General features: G+C 38.2%; 1 long non-coding RNA gene across 1 annotated transcript; it reads left to right on the top strand.

Annotated features, from left to right (window-relative positions):
- Nucleotides 1-11,341: 11,341 nt before the first annotated feature.
- LOC111562352 lies at nucleotides 11,342-15,852 on the top strand. The gene is made up of 2 exons (XR_002745558.1): nucleotides 11,342-11,388; nucleotides 15,487-15,852. It is a non-coding gene; the product is annotated as an uncharacterized LOC111562352 (long non-coding RNA).
- The last annotated feature ends 785 nt before the right edge of the window (nucleotides 15,853-16,637 follow it).

The following is a 16,637-nucleotide window of genomic DNA, read 5'->3' as shown; positions in this document are numbered from 1 at the left end:
TTGAATCTGATCATGTATCTATCAGTTCTATTTGATGATATAGTCCTACTGTGCATGTCTCACTTTATGGAGTGGCGGGGTGGATTACACACCCAGTTCATGATAGGCAGCTCAGTTATTTGGTAACTTAGTGGTCCCTGGTTAAATGTTTAGTCTCCACTAATGCCAAAGAGCAGGACAAGAGTTGTTTCTCATAAAAGGTAATAGTTGTCCACAAAGGATGGCAGAGTTTTGCTCCAAAATTCTAAGGGCCTGTGTGTGATTCACCAATGGGAACTTCCAAAAATTTCAACTAGAATCCTTATATACCATTGGAATACAACTCCATTGGATCTGCTCTATCACAGGGCCCAAGCAGCAGAACAGCTTGCACAGTAGCCTGGACTTGTTGCAGAAGATTCTTTTGTTTTGGACCTTACTCAAAATTTAAACTTTTCAGATAACTCGGTAAATAGGCCAGAGTAATACACCCAAATGAGGAATATGTTGCATCCAAAATCAAAAGAGGTACACTAGGTATTGTTCGTCTTTTTTGGTTATAGGGGGATGCATTAATTTGCTTAAACATTGAAACTATAGCTAGTGCAGTGGCTGCAATTGGAGTCACAGCTTGGTTAAATTTATAATATTCCACTGTAATGTTCTCATATTTCTGTGTCTTCTGCACAGGTCAAATAAAACAAGTTGAATGGGGATGTGCTGGGAATCACCACCCTTGCATCCTCAAGTCCTTGATGATGGCACTTGTTTCTGTAATCCTTCCCGGTTTACTTTTGGTTTATGTGGTTTCTAGACAGACAATTCCAGTGGCTTCCACCTGACTTTCCAACCTTAATAGCCCTCAGTTAACAGGTCAGGGAACAAAGCCAGCCACTGAGTATATCTAATCCAATTATACATTTCAGTACTGAGAAAATAACCATAGGATGGGTTAGGAGACCTTCTTGTTCTACTGTGAGACAAACCAGAGCTAAAACTCCGTTGGTTATTGGACCCCCATAAACCCTACTCTACTCTATAAACCCTACACTGTAGTCATGTAGACTATAGTGATATTTTGAGTGTTTTGGTACTAGTGTCAATTCAGAACCAGTGTCCTCCAAAGTTTGTTTATTTCCTTTTCTGTAGTGTAGAGTTAACCTGGCAAAAGATCATGGGTCCCTTTGGGGAAGGTTGGGAGAAAAATGAATAATATGTTTCCACAGTTTCCTACATGGGACCCCTTCTTCGAAGAGACTCAGCCTTTTCTTCATCCAGTGGTTTCTGGGTCTGGAAACTGGCTCAAAAATCCGCCTTTATGTTTCAGGTTAGACTTTTATTCATTTTCCCTAGAACTAGGGAGAATCAGCATTGTCTTGCGGGGCAACTGTCTCAGAAAGAGCCATTACAGTTTCCTCAATACGGTAAGACAAGGTGAAGAGATACTTTCACTAGGGCTGTGGAGGCTGATTCTACTGAGAGTGGGGAAGCCTCTTCCATTGGCAAAGAGGATTCATCAGAATTTAGAATCTCGGTGTCTTAGTTTATCAGAATCTTCCCACAAGTCCCCTTTCCAACTTACAGGATCCCATTCTTTACCAAGCAGCACACTTACTTTATCAGCAGACACTCTGTGAGGCTGAAAAGTCAACTTGCATTTTAATCATCCATGGGCAGGAAGAGATTCTGGGTTAGGTTTTCAACAGTTTAGTCCTGTTGCTATAGGTGATATACACTATATGCAAAAATGAAGTAAATGGATTATAAACATAATTGTCAAAGCTTAACTAATAAACATTATCTTAAGAGAAAGTTATAAGATACAAAGAAAAGTTTTTCACATGGAACAGAATAACAAGAAGTGCTTATGTCTTCAATAAGTAAGGCAGGAATTGAGACAAATGACTTTTTTTTTTCATACATGGGACCTACAAATATTTACAGTCAATGAGGGAAGATATAGGAGTGAATAGGAATCCTGATGGGACAAACAGGTTAAGTGCTAGTCAATGATGGAAACTGTCCTCCTTCATCCTAAAAGGGATGTATTTTTAACCAAACCTGGATAATATTTCTTCGGTTTTTATTTTCACGTGAATATGTACAATTTCTTTTAAAAGCTATAGAGTTGGTGATTTGGCCCAATATTGACATTTATCAAAATTAATCTATTGATTCAGTGATCTCACTTGCATTTTTGATAAGAGTATTTATTAAGAGAGAGATAATAGTAATAATAATGGTGAGATATGTTTGTTGAAGAGGTCAAAGTCTTAAATGGTGTGGTGTTCTGATCAGCAAGTTGATTATATAAAAAATTCCATTATTTGATACCCGTTCTTTAAGTTTTCAAATTTGCCCAAGGGATATAGATTTGGAGTATGTGACATAGTGAAATGTTATAAATAGTGAATATGCCCTGTATGAATGAATGAATATTTCAGATCCTTCCCAACTAACAGTACTAGCAGAAGAATGCAGCTGAAGCATAGCATTAGGACATTTAGAAGTGCTATAGATGTACATATAGGGATGCTGGGAGATTTCATGGTCCCAACTACCAACACTTCCTAGGAAAAAAAACTTTTGTGCATGCCTTTGGGGGTTAAAATATGAATTAAACATTGTTTTTGCATCTTTACATTTATTTTCAGGAAAAATATCACCTGCATTATGGTTCTTTAGGAATAGCCTCTATGAGTTTTCAGAAAATATTAAAAATCTCAAAATAGGAATAATGGAATCACACATAAAACAATCCCTCTCAAATGGGGATCTCCACTTCTGAAAGCATCTAAGACTCTTTTGTTTCCTTACTCTGTCACCATCAGTGCCCATATCTATTAAGTCCAGTCATGCTCCAAGATGACTACTAGACTACTAGATCCTTACCTTAATTCAACACGATGGGGAAAAAGGCCAAAAGGATAATTTTCAACTGAGTAAGCTTTCTTGAAGGAGCCTTTTTAAAAGCTGAATACAGGCCTTCTGCTTAGGTTGCATTAATCAGAATCAGTTTTACATGGTCATACCAAGACACCAGTGTGGCTAGGTGATGCTGTCTTTTACCTTAGCTTCCCTCATAAATTTAGTATGCCTTTATTTGGGAAGGAGAGGAGGGTGGATGTTGGGTAGGAAACTAGCAAGCTCTGAAGAAGTCTCTGTGATTATTTTACCACACTAAATTTTGATATTATTTCTCTGTATGTACTTAAATGCCATATTATCAGTTAAAAACAATCATTCTTAAATTTATACATGTGTACATATGACAAAGTATACAATCATAATCACAATGGCAAAGACAATCTGTTTGTTTTTCCACATGTGTGCTCTGGTAGTACTTTTAAATACCTGCCTAAGTGTTATAATCAAATAGTATTTTATGGTTTTATATAAGTACTGAAACATTATTCACTGAAAGCCACAAACTATATTTTATGTATCTGCATCAGACAGCTGTTTGTCTGATAAAGAAGTGGTTTTTTTGTTTGCTTTGAAGAGAGAGAGAGAGAGAGATGAAAGGAGACAGGGAGAGAGAGATATTGGATGATCTCATGGGGGAGGAACAGAGAGAGAAGGAGAGAGGGAATCTTAAGCAGGCTCCACACCAAGCACAGAGTCTGACCCAGGGCTTGATCTCACAATCTCATGACCATGAGATCATGACCTGAGCCAAAATCCAGAGTCTGATGTTTGACCAACTGAGCCAACCAGATCAAAGTTTCTTCTACAGTTAGAAGAATTGGGGCCAGTAATTAAATCTACCACAGTATAAATCTACAGGAATGATTTTAGGACCTGACACATAGAAGAAATCACTGAATATATTTCAAATGAATAAAGAAAGAATATTAATCAGGGTTCTGCTGAGAAACAGAATCACAGGATGGATAGATAGATAGGTAGATAGATAGACAGATTATGAGGAACTTGTTATACAATAATGGAGGCCAAGAAGTCCTACCATCTGCTGTCTCCAAGTTGAAGACCCAGGAATGGTGGTATAATTTAGCCCAAAGACCTGAGAACCTTGGAAGCAGATGGTGTAAATCTCAAGTCAAGGACAGGAGAAGATGGGATGAGATGTCTCAGTTAATTAGTGAGACGGGGGAAAAGGGGGGCAAATTACTCTATGCTCTGACTTTTATTCTATTCAGGCCTTTAACACCTTGGATTATTTCCACCCACACTGAGGAAGGCAATCTACTTTATTGAGTCCACCAATGCAAATACTAATCTTATCAGGAAACACCTGCATAGACATACCTAGAAGTAATGTTTAATGTGGCACCCTGTGGCTAGTCAAGTAGACACGCAAAATTAGTCATTACAGACAAGAACTCCTTTGAAGCCACTACTTTGTTCTTGACCCCACTGCTTTCAAAGTATCTTCTAAGCACAGTTCCACATCCTTTCTTAAAAATAATACCAGTTTTCCACAACTTTATTGAGAAAGTCTTCATATTTTCTCATCTGATTCCCTCTCCTTATAGATCACACAATTGGATCACTGTTTTGCTAACATCTTCCCTTGTGCTAAAATTGACTATACTTACAAATGAAAACTAAAGAACTTGGCATAAATCAAGATTCATTAAAGCAACCTTATAAGATTATTGTGAGGAATAAATGAATTTATATATATAAAGCATTAAAAATACATGCCTAGCAATAACAATCACTCAATTTATATTGATAGTCAACAAGTGTTTACTCCATTGAATGCATGAATGCATGAATGCATGCATGGCAGCATTCATAGAAATTATAACAATAAACACCATGTTCATACAATGTTCATTGAAGTTATAAAAGTTAATGTTGAATGAAAAAAATCAACATTTTATTTATTTTTATTTTTATTTTTTTTAACATTTATTTATTTTTAAGAGACAGAGACAGAGGGGGGCAGGGGAGACAGAGAGGGAGACAGAATCTGAAGCAGGCAGGCTCTGAGCTGTCAGCACAGAGCCTCATGTGGGTCTCAAACCCACTAACGGGAGATTGTGATCTGAGCTGAAGTGGGAAGTTTAACCAACTTAGCCAACCAGGCACCCCCAAAATCAACATTTTATTAAAAAAAAGAGTTCATAGTGGGAATCTGCTTTCCCACTTACAAGCTATGTGACTTAGGCAAGTTACTCAGCTGCTGTGATTGTCAGATGTATTCTTGTTTACATAATACACATGTGATTTAAAATGAGATGTACCTCTGAAATACTTAGCAATGTAGTTGGCATATATTAGCCACAAAATGAGTATTATGCTTCTTCTTTTCTTTTTCTGCCTCTTCACCAGGGTCTAGTCAGGAGACCAAAATCGTACCAGTTAACTTTACCAGATAGAATTTTATACGTACGGTTGTTAACCACATACAAAGTTGTTGACCAGGGAACAAAACAGTCCAGACAAGAGCTGTAAGGTATCACAGAGGCAGCAAAGCAGCTACTATCATAGGGCTAGAGGAACAAAAAGAAAGACGTTGGAATTATTGAGATGAAACAGACTTCTGAGGGGTGGGACCTGGTGCAGCTGTCCCACTGGTGCCCGATGAAGCACGACAAGGTGGGTGGTTCTGCAAAGGCTGGAAAAACTGAAAACTGGATTCAGCCACTGCAACACGCAGGCTCTATGGCTGCCGGGTTGAAGAGGCACTGCCAGGGTGAAAGTCACATGAACCACGAGGTGAAAGGAAACCCACAGGGATGCAAACCAGAAGGAGCCGCTTCTTGTTCCCTCCCAAGTTGAGAGTGTCCCAGTGCCACAGCCTCTTGGGGGAAGTGGGGCTTGTCAGGTCCCAGTCCTTCCATCACCTACTTCTGGTCTCCTTCATTTTCCCCCTCTTTCTTCCTTGTTACCTTCTTTCCTTCATTTCCTCTTTTATTTTCTTTCTTTAATCATGTTTCTATCTATTCTCCCTCCCTTCTATCCTTTCTGGATGTCAATTTTATAAACTTGAAAAAACATGTTAAGAAATAAGTAGGCTATTATCTTTTATGTAAAAAAAAGATAGAAAATGATATATGAGTTCAGGGAATCTATATGATTTTGTTTAAGTATGGTTCCAGGCACTTTACATTATCTTATTCATTTTAGCAAAGTCTACAGTGACAGGACTCAAAAAAGGGCAGACTTAGGATTTCAGCCCAGCTTTTTCAGACTCCAATTTTCATGTTTATTTTTTTCCTCTATCTCATAGATTCCAGTTTATTTGGCAAGTGAGAAATGAATAATTCAGTCACTGCCATCACTGCCATTTGCATGAGACAACCCTCAAAGGAATGTGAAAATTTTGATAGATTGAGAATGGGTAGAATATTATAAACACTACAAATTTTCTAAGCAAATTTGGGATAAGACAAGAAGTGCTTCCATAAACACTACGCAATAAAGCTAATAAACTAAAAAATTATAAAAAATTTCAAAATTAATGAAAATAATTACTCGGAGAAATGAATTTTTCTTTCAATTTTCTTATATAAACACTAAGAATTTTTAAAAATTTATGAAAAGATATCATCTGTTATGTCCTAGAATATAGTTTAGAAGTTAATTAGCTGTACTTGGCAATAAAAAACTTAAGATAGCTTTCTTAGAATGTTGAGTTGTTCATTAATTGGTGTGTTGATGCCAATTTCAAAAGCCCATCTTATTATTTTGCTTGGAATGATTAATAATAACCAATGTATTCCCCAGTAAAGGGATAATATGCATTTAGAATTACAAAGATTACAAAAATACAGCTGCATATTGTGATTACCAGAAATGAAAAAAACAATTATTCTACTTTTTTATAATTACATTTGAAAACTTCAGAAAAACATATGTATTAGGACAAGTTTACTCTGCATATCACTAAATCATCTAAATGCATAAGCACAAATAGCAAAAATGATTAAAAGAGTGCTTTCTGATGATAAAAAATTTACAGCCAGGGGCATTTGGGTGGCTTCGTTGGTTAAGCATCTGACTCTTGGTTTCAGCTCAGTTCATGATCTCATGGTTCGTGAGACCGAGCCCTGCATGGGGTTCCGTGTGCTGACAACACAGAATCTGCTTGGGATTCTTTATCTTCCCCTATTTCTTTGCACCGCCCCCCCCCCCCAACATACTCCTACTCTCTCTCTCTCTCTGTCTCTCTCTCTCAAAATAAAAACGTTTACTGCCATATTTAGAACTATATGAATGAAAGTTAAATATCAAAAAAATTCTTGTTTCTATAACATCATAGAACTATAGACTTCAGCTGGACTACTTTTTGTTATTAGGGATTAGACGTCCTACAAATTATAGGTCCAAAGTAGAAGACCCAAGTAAACATGATGAAGTAGAGAGATGGAGAAAGAGATAGGTGAAGATCGAGAGATGAGAGAGAGACAGAGAGAGAGGGAGAAACATCACCTCGATTATAGTGGATATAGGTGGAATGGGGTAGCATGGAAAGTGATAATCATGAAAATTTATCCCTTAGTCTAATATTTACATGTTAAGTACAAATTCAATTTTAACTTTTTCTTGTTAAGAGTTTCTAATAAATAATAGACTTGAACAATTAGAATTTCATTTCTTTATTTGTCTGGCTCAATAACTAATGGAGATTTTGGTCAATTTATTAATGAAGAGCAATAGTCTTCCATAGCCTCAGATTATATTAGGGCTATAGGTAATTACCCCTGCAAAATAAGGTTCTAATGGGCTACCCAGCGATCCATTTTGATGTTCTCTTTCTTTCTATGTAGGCAAAATATCTGTATGTACATAAGAACTTCAAATGTTTTAAATTTGTATAAATATAATATTGTTATTCAGTGATCATAGAGCACTGCATTAAACAATCAAAGTTGATTTTAGACAGTGTGTAAGACAGGGAGGAGGGGGGTAATGAAAAGTCAAGTGGAATGCACTGAAAACTGTTTTATCTCCTGGCATAAAATCATTGACCCAGAATCAAGTGCTGAAGAAAAATTTATTCCTAATCATTGTAAACAAAGACTGTTTTCACCATGAGAATCCTTGCTTCACAAGGAAACCTGTAACCAGTTGCAGCATGTCTGGTGTCACTGACTGAGTGGGGAGTCTGGGTCACCAATGCTGAGCCACAGAGCTATAGAAATCTCTCTATCCTCATATAGCTCCATCCCCTCTGGCAGTGCTTCTTCTCTCTGCTCTTGATCCGCAGAGTTCCAGTCGCTGGATGTCCCACCTTGGTTTACTATTCTCCTCAATGTACCTTATTACCATATTGTTATAAATTCTATAGTCATCATTTATAATAATAGCAGATACTTAATCTGCCAGAATAAGAAACATAAACTATGTATACCAAAGTATAATTTTAATACTCCAGGTATTAATCTATAGAAACCAATTCCTGCCTCTATTCTTTTGGCCACACCGTAATTTACCTTCAGCTTTGAGGACAGTTACTATCATGCCAACAGCTTCCAACCTCATGAAAATGTCTCTCTGTATGAGGGCTTTGTCTGGTTGTGGAAGCATGATCAGTTTGTGTCCAAGACAGAGTGTAAATGCCAAAAAGCTGGTGCCTCACAGTAGAGATTTAGTGGATTATACACTAGCTTTTGGACCTCAGAGTAACACTGCTGAGATGTGTTCTACACGATCTCTCAGAAGGTCTTTACTGTGATTGAGCTCCATTTGTCCCCAACATTAAGGCTCTATTGACTGGCTTTTCTTCTATGGCTATGTAATATCTTCACTCTTTTGATGTAATTCCTGTGATCCACTCCTAAATAAACTATCTCAAAGACTTAATGTAGGAAGACACTTGTCCTCCTCAAATCTTCATTTGATTCACTAGTATTTTATCTTTGGTGGAAGAGGATTTGTAAGAAAGATTTATTTCAGAAATATTACAACATATAAAAAAATACACAAGTCTTAGTTTCTACTCATACAGTGGATCTATTTTGGGGGGAAACCATGTTAGGAGATTTGGTATTAGAAGTGTCCCTAGAAAGTAAGCTCTGATAATAAGTTTATGAAAATGTCTATAATCCATTTATTAATTGACCACAGCTCATTTATCCATTGTCTTGGAAAGATACCCATTTTCGAATGGGGCAGGGAACAAGAGAGGGAACTCCAGATGATTCAGAAAAATGACCTTACCTTTCATCCCATATGATTTTATATCTGCTACAGATACAAACACTCTGTGGAATGTCTGGAAAACCACAACAGGAAAATTTGCTCTAGAGTTCTTTTTTTTTTTAAATGTCAATTCTTTTTTTTTAAATTTTTTTAACGTTTATTTATTTTTGAGACAGAGAGACAGAGCATGAACAGGGGAGGGTCAGAGAGAGAGGGAGACACAGAATCTGAAACAGGCTCCAGGCTCTGAGCTGTCAGCACAGAGCCTGACGCGGGGCTTGAACTCACGAACCGCGAGATCATGACCTGAGCCGAAGTCGGATGCTTAACCGACTCAGCCACCCAGGCGCCCCTGCTCTAGAGTTCTTGATGAAAGTCATGACTTTTCTAGAAGAGAATTATGTAATTTTCAAAAGTAGTTTCTGGTATGCTGATGGACTCTGGAGGAGACGAAGGCCTGAGAAGGTTCAGGGGGCATAACTAAGTCACATAAACAGGTTATCTAAACACCCATGGCATATAACAGTGCCTGGCTGCTCCCTGGTCATTGTGTCTTTTTCATGTTGATAAACTGGAGTTTTAGGTAAGAGGTTTAGATAAAAGCTACCATCATACCTGTGATTATTGGCATTGATTATTATGGGGAACAAGCAGTGATATTACATAATGGGATACAGAAGAGTATGTCTGTAACACAAGACATTTACTTGAGTATCTGATACTATCTCCCTTCCCAGGGATAGCAGTGAAGAGGAAATTATAGTAACCAGGACCTGGCAAGGGCATGGAAACCGAGAACTCAATCCTTCCTATTGAACCCTACATCAAAGATCTGTGCAACCTCATTAGGCAAGCTATCTAGACCAACAGAAGTGCTGGGAAAATATTAAGGGACTCCAAAAGGAGTGGTAAAAGAGAAAGATAATGAATATCAATTATGTTCTTAATGTTAACTGGGTCAGTTTAAACTGTAGTTTGACTAACCCTTCTGTGGAAGATCTTATTTTCTTAGGGGTCACGACCAGTTGGTGAAGAATTAATAAAAGGCAGAGTGGATATAATGTTTGTCATGAAGTCTAAATGTTGCAAGGTGTAGACCGTAGGTGATGAATTCAGTGCTTCATTCAAATTCCCTTAGTCCATCCCAGAGAGTAACTGCCACTTTGGTGGAGTCCCTATATGTCAATGGCTTTCTACATGTTGCATGTGTATTTCTCCCTTTGATGGCTTTCTCTGGCTACATGAGCAAGATAACCTGCCCTTATGGCAGTTTGGAAGTATCAGGGGTCTAATGACTGCTATGGTAACCATCAGCCAATGAGGAAGTGAATAACCAACTCACCTTACTCATCCCTCAAGGGCACAATTCTGAGATGTTTTCAACAGTTTCTCATTGGCATTGAAACCTAATTACCCACAGAGGTTATGTATCTCTTATTGGTTATTCTCCCTTATCCATCCCACTTTCTTACTCTCTCACCATGCTTCTGAATTACTTTCCAAATAAACTCTCAGCCCAAAATCACTTGTTTTACAAATGACTTTTTGAAGAACAAAAATTAAGACACCATCATCATACAACTTACTATTGGATTATTTTGCTACCAAATATCTAACTAATAGAAATATATTTGGTTGAATATGTATTACATTTATATTCTCTCCAATTAAAATAATCTATCCATAATTTACAGACACATGTGCTTAATGAAGAAAGAAAAACAATCATGTATTTCTGTAAATGATTATCTGAGCCAGATTCATGACAGAGGTCAAGTCTTTAAAGTCGTGATGAGACAAGAACAAGAATCTCGATAAAGAAAATGAACATTTTAAATGAACTAGAAATGGCAACTTGCCAGAAAATCACTCCCTTTAAGGGCACTGATGGGACTTTGAGGTCACATAGCCAAGTCTACATCAAGAGGATGAGTTCTTTGAGTCATATTTTCAATGGATTTGTTACATTTACATTGTGTATCAAGATAGCTCTCAGGAGTGAAGGTAATAGTATGTTACAGATAGAAAGCAAAATGGTTCCCCAGGGAGATCAAGGCCACAAATGAAATCCTTTGCTTTAGCTTCTGGTATGTCTGCTTTTATAACTTGACCCTTGCCCACAGGCTCAGCTCTGCCCACAGCTCAGGATAAAATACACTTCTAGCCTGGACAAATTTAGAAAACTTTAACTCAGTGACACAGAGTGGTCAGCACAAAGGCACACTTCCAATATTTTTGTCCCAGAGTAACTTTAATCTGCCTCATTGCTGTGATTCGTCCCTGCTCAGTACGGTAAGCTGCTCTTCCTAGTCACAAATGAATCCTAAGATAAAACCCTGTGCTTTCCTCTCAGCTCATTCTTATACAGGACCACAGTATCTTCTTTTTGAAACTTGTTTCTTCCTGTCTTCATCCAAACCTAGTCCTCTGTTTTTGTCATTCAATGACTATTCTTTTTTTTTCCTAAACTTTTGTTTTATTTATTATCCTACCTTGTTGAAGAAATCTAGGAGATCATAAGCAGTCATAAATCTATAGACATATTAGTAACCTTTAAAATATGTATAGAAGGAAAAGAACTACATATGAAGAGGTAAGAATGTACTGCAAGAAAATCAAAGTTAAGGACACTTATTGCAGTCAAGCCCATGATATGGCTCTGAGTATACAGCTGGTCTTAAACTCTATTTTCCACTTCTATAATTTCATCCACCCCTGTTGTCTCACAGAGCTGCTATGCAGATATCTTGCAAATACAGGGGCCCTGCATTTGCATTTTGCACTGGGCTCACAATATATGTAGTATTTCCTGGCCTCATTTACCATGTTATAGGCAGTCCCTCTTATTGGTGGCCTTGACAAAACCCCCTCCTGGGCCACTTTCTGACAGGAAGCAGGGTATTGACCAATATATCTTGAGGACTCACAATTTGTTAGGTCTTGTGCTAAACACTTGCTGTTTACAATCTCATTTCAAGCTCACAACAACCCAGTTGTGCAATTCCTCCTGTTTTCCCCATTGTACTGGGTGATAAAACAGGGACATTAGAGAGTCTAGAAATATTCACCAAATGTCATAGCCAGGAGGTTTCACATCTAGGAATCAAACCCAGAATATTTGATTTGGGAAGCTGTAATATTCTGTCTCATGTCAGAAATGGCCTGGACCAATACAAAAACAGAAAAGGAGTCCCAGGTTGCAGTTTAAAATGAGGCTGTGGACTGTACTTTATAGGGACTAGTATGACTATGGTTAATGGATTTAGCTTTGGGTTCTGGGTGGGTCCTAGGAAAATTTAGGAAAGAGCAAAAGGAATATTTAATTGGCCTCAGGACTGTTAAAGAAAATCAATGAAGCTTATTAGTGAATCTAGTTCAGGAGAGTAGGGTACAACCTAGGAGCCAAAAACCAGATCAAACTCACTGATGGTCCTGCCAAGGCCAGAGGCCCTGGGCTCTCTCTTCTGCCTGGACAGACCTCTGGTAGGGGGAACTGAGCCATTTCCTGGCTCTTGTCCCACCTGCACAGCCTGGAGCAGAAGAAGCAGCTGGTCCCAACACAGGCAAAAGTGTCTGCACATCACATGGGGGTTGACGGAACTCTGATTCTTTTAGCTCTTTGCAATGACCTTTTGATGGTCCTTGTTCTGGAGTAAATGGCAAGGCCCTTTAAAAGCTTTTCCTATGGGTGGTCAAACGAATAATAGTCATCCAGGTGGCAAGATTTGCTCCTTAAATGATCATGATGACTGGGAAGACCCAAGGAGAGACTGATTCAGCAAGCCATACACTTTAGGGAAAATCTCTGCCCAGTAGGGCTGGAGTCATCCTCACTGCATCAGGGACTTTGATGCTGCCCTCACCTGAGTCTTCAGGCTTTGTTGGATGACCCCTACATCCTATGCCCACCCTCCTCTCCCCGCTGATGTATCTCCTTCCTCTGATGGGGTCCCGGCTGATAGTATTTACCTATCCTACTCCCATTGAATCAGGCTTTTTATGTGGGAGGATTGGACCCCAAAGAGAACACTGCAGACTTGGTCTAAAGTGAGCAAAGATCTAGAATGATCAGGACAGCCATGCCAGGAGGCTACATCCGGTGGGTAAACAGGTGCCTCCCAGGCTCTCAGCTTAAGACATCCCTCTTCACTTCATTTCATCTTGGAAGGACACTTAGGGCCTTATTTCTGACTGAAAAGATTCCTAAATTCTCTTTTGGGGAGATTTTTTTTTCCTTTTTTTGCCACTATGTTTGCCACCGAATCGCTCAAATCTATACTCTGCAAGCATCTTATTACATGCAAATGTCCTTGGCCATCTATACTGTGATAAACCCATCAGTTATTTTCACGGAAGATCACTGGTACAAACATCAAAGTCAAATTCACAATTAAGTCCTAGAGTTTAAGTAGTATGACAGTCCTGTGGGGTCTTTCCATGATGTAGCCTGTGGCCATGGAAGCTTCAAGTTCCCTCTGGCAGAGGTGTCTGGGGCTGGGTGAGAAAGTGGGTGAGCTCAGACCATAATTAAAGTATGAATCCAATTCCGAACAAATTTTTAATTCATAGATGTGTATACCAACCTCAGGGGAATCAAGATGCTATTGTTGATATTGCTGCAGAAATGTGTTTATATGAAGTTTCTTCCTTCCTTCATAGTTCTTTTAAGACAGTAAGTAAAAACTCACTCAAAAAAGGGGGAATACATTTAATTCATTTCTGTGTAGTGTTCTCAGCTTTGTAGAAGGGAAACCTAACCCTAAGACATAAGGTGAAATTCTCAAGAGAAAGTTCCATCAAAGTTTAAGTTTGAATGGAATAAAAAACTCAGTTAGGGGCACCTGGGTGGCGCAGTCGTTAAGCGTCCGACTTCAGCCAGGTCATGATCTCGCGGTCTGTGAGTTCGAGCCCCGCGTCAGGCTCTGGGCTGATGGCTCAGAGCCTGGAGCCTGTTTCCATTCTGTGTCTCCCTCTCTCTCTGCCCCTCCCCCGTTCATGCTCTGTCTCCCTCTGTCCCAAAAATAAATAAACGTTGAAAAAAAAATTAAAAAAAAAACAACTCAGTCAAAAAAACAATGAGGATAAGCCAGCATGTGAAAAGAAGAAAAGCTTTGGCAGAGGAACTAGCTCATGAGAAGGCACAGAAAAGAGAAAGAATGGTACCTTTGGAAACATTATGAATCCACCTCAAAAAAAATGAGAATCTCTTTAAATGGGGCCACCTCCACTGCCAGATAGGTGGGTCATCTGAATCTCCCAACCTACCCGTTTATATTTTCCAAGAAGCTTTTTTTGGACATTGACACTTCAGTTCACATTTCAGCTGAGAAGATATTGCCAAGTTACATGAGTATACCAGAAAACCCAGAGTAATGGTTTAAGGAATCAGGAAGCTGTGCAAAGTCTAAGGGGTAAAGAAGTTCAGAATGGAAATGAGGATTGAGGAAAAAAAATCGTGGACAGGAACCCAACAGAACAAGTAGAGGAGGCATGTTGAGATTTAGCAATTTTTTGAATCGTTAGGCCTAGGAGTCAAACTCTTAGCAGAATTGGACTCAGCCTGCACTTACTGCGTTAGTAATGAAGTCCAGGTTCAGTTCTGGTCCCAGTGGAGCCAACACTTCCCAGAACTCCAGTTAGAGCTGGAAGCAGTTGCAGCCTCAGGTGAAAGTGTGACCTGTAGAAATTGGACCTGGGACCTGGGTTCTGATGTTACTGTTCTAATGGCACCAATGTAGTCTAACACCTAGACTAGAAAACTTGCTCAAATATTCTTTTGCTTTTCATATGTATAGTACAACTACCAAAGTATGCTTAACTCTGCAATGTCTTTTGGCTTCCTTCCATTACTTTTTATTCTGATTACCACCATTCTCATTACAGGACTTTATTTAATTATCACTTATGGTCTATTGACCTCAAAATACCATAAAGAAAAAAGTACAGTAAAACTGCCATTCCATTAAAATAATAATAAAAGGGAGATGAATAGATCTGAACTTCAGCAATTTCTCTGATATAACTCCTATTTACATTTACTAATTTCCCCCCTAAAATATCCTTTAATACATAAATTATTTTTTCTCTTCTTGATTTTCTTGTTCATTTCTACTTTTGTGCCTTTGTTCATGCATTTACTTAATCAGAGCATTCTCTTTCTGATAGGCACATATTGTATTCGTGCCTGTTATTGAACAGGCATTTCAAGCATCATATAGATAGCTCAAGTAAAACAAAGCCTCCATGAAGCCTTTCTTAGTATTTCCATCCATATATTACCTTTCTTTTGACTCTCCACAACACTTTCTATGTCTATTAACATGCAAAAGACCTGATGAACTAATTACATATTTTATTCACTTATGTTCGGTGCTGTGATGCACCACTTAGAGCCCCCTGCAGGGATAAAAAGCGTTCTTTCAGCTGCTGGAAGGAAACTGCAGACAGCCTTCAGATGTCGTCCAGCTTCGAGAACCGTTTCATCAGAAAAGCCAAACCTCACCTGAGAGCACACCCCACTGCCTGCATCAATGACTGGTTCTAATGTTGAAATGAACACCGAGTCCCATTTCCCCAAAACAGGACGACTTCGAAGTGTCATATGAATTTAGGAATTCCTTGTAGATCTGCTGCTAAATACTTCTTCGAGAAAACGTCACAGAAAACTCTTTTCTCTGCTTGATCCTGCTTCCTCCTCTTTTCTTCCATAGATGTTAATTTTTAAAATTTCCCCAATAAATCCTCTGTGTGTTTTTATCTCTATTGCGTTCCTGGGGAAATCTAAACCATGTTATCATTCATTTGTGAAACATATATCTAATTATATTCACTGTTTTATGTGCAAGACATAGCTCTATGTGGTTGAAGAAATGAAGAAGAAACAGTAACTCTCTTCACTCTCAAAATTCTAGCATGAGAGATGAGTGAAACATGTATAAATGTGTGTAAAAGGCAGTTTATGACATAGTTAAATAATATCAAGATTCTGGTACAGAAATCACATGTAAGCATTTTTTATCTTCTCGAAGGGATTTTCAACTCCTTTATGCTAGGAGTATATGTTCCTAGACTTTTTGCTATCCAGTCACTTGAATGAAACGGATACTTTTAGTATGTAATTGTTAAATTGATCTCATGTTGGATTGTTCTGGAAAAAATCTTAAAATCTACAAAAAGTATTCAACAGAGGCTCTTTTACACAATGACTTAGAGTAACTGTGAGTTAATTTGAATGCTCAGGAGTCATTTTATTCATGGGTATATTTATTACTGAAAGCAAGAATTATAGCTAAATAACTCTGAGTCAGAAATGTCAGTGCTAAAACCTAAAAAAAGTGCTGAGGTTCACATTGAAGGGAACAACATTCATAATTTCAAAGACTCTCAGATTGATTGGTTCAGCTTCCTAGACAGGTAGGTACTGCCCTCCATTTACAATCTTACAGAAGCTATTATATTCTGTATTTTTCCAATTCTAATTTGGTTTATCTCTAACATAACCTCTCTGCAAGGCTAATGCACAAGACCATTATTTATCTATT

Source organism: Felis catus, chromosome C2, assembly GCF_018350175.1.
Source record: "Felis catus isolate Fca126 chromosome C2, F.catus_Fca126_mat1.0, whole genome shotgun sequence".
Taxonomy (NCBI): domain Eukaryota; kingdom Metazoa; phylum Chordata; class Mammalia; order Carnivora; family Felidae; genus Felis; species Felis catus.
The sequence above is the reverse complement of the archived record's forward strand: the minus strand, read 5'-3'. Positions and strand labels throughout refer to the sequence as shown.